We start from the raw sequence: 678 nt of genomic DNA, 5'->3' as shown, positions 1-678 counted from the left end.
TTTTTTCTGTGTTTTCTTTGGTCTATCCCTCAATCCTTTGAAGATTACCTAAAGATATTTCTTTTGAATTCCAATGCTGCTTCTTCCTCAAGGATGTGTTCTGGGTCTGTATCCTTCTTCCTTGTTTCTACCACTTTATCTTGCTTCTTTGTGTGGACTGTGATGGTCTGTTGCTTCCGAGGCATTATGGCATTGTTGTACTTAGATCTTAGTTAACTGTTTGTGAAGAGCAGCCAAGAGTGATTCAGGCTCTTCTTGGTGGTGTTTTTTATCATTGGCCCATTGGTGGAGAAGGAGGTAGTGGCTCTCACTCATTAAGTGAAGTTGCAAGAGGTGTAGGTGTAGTTGTGTCTTATGGGGACTGTTGTCATCTCCCACTCAATTAGACACAAATTACTATTGAATAACCATCAAAAAACTAAAAGCCCATGGATGAAAAATACATCATGTAATCACACAGAAACAGTAACCAAAAAAAGAAAAAGGGAAAAAATGAAGAAAAAACAAGAAAACCTGCAATATCTGAGGATAGGGCACTAAGAAAAAAACAGTAGTGAAGGAGAATAATAAGTGAAAAAAAATATGGGAAAAAATGCAAAAAGAAAATCAAGGAACAGGTTAACCACAAGAAAAAAGGGGAAAAAGAAAAAAAAAAACAAAAAACTTAAATTAAAAAAA

This window comes from Orycteropus afer, unplaced genomic scaffold, assembly GCF_000298275.1.
Source record: "Orycteropus afer afer isolate SDZICR_OR568_19922 unplaced genomic scaffold, OryAfe1.0 scaffold00129, whole genome shotgun sequence".
Taxonomy (NCBI): domain Eukaryota; kingdom Metazoa; phylum Chordata; class Mammalia; order Tubulidentata; family Orycteropodidae; genus Orycteropus; species Orycteropus afer.
The sequence above is the reverse complement of the archived record's forward strand: the minus strand, read 5'-3'. Positions refer to the sequence as shown.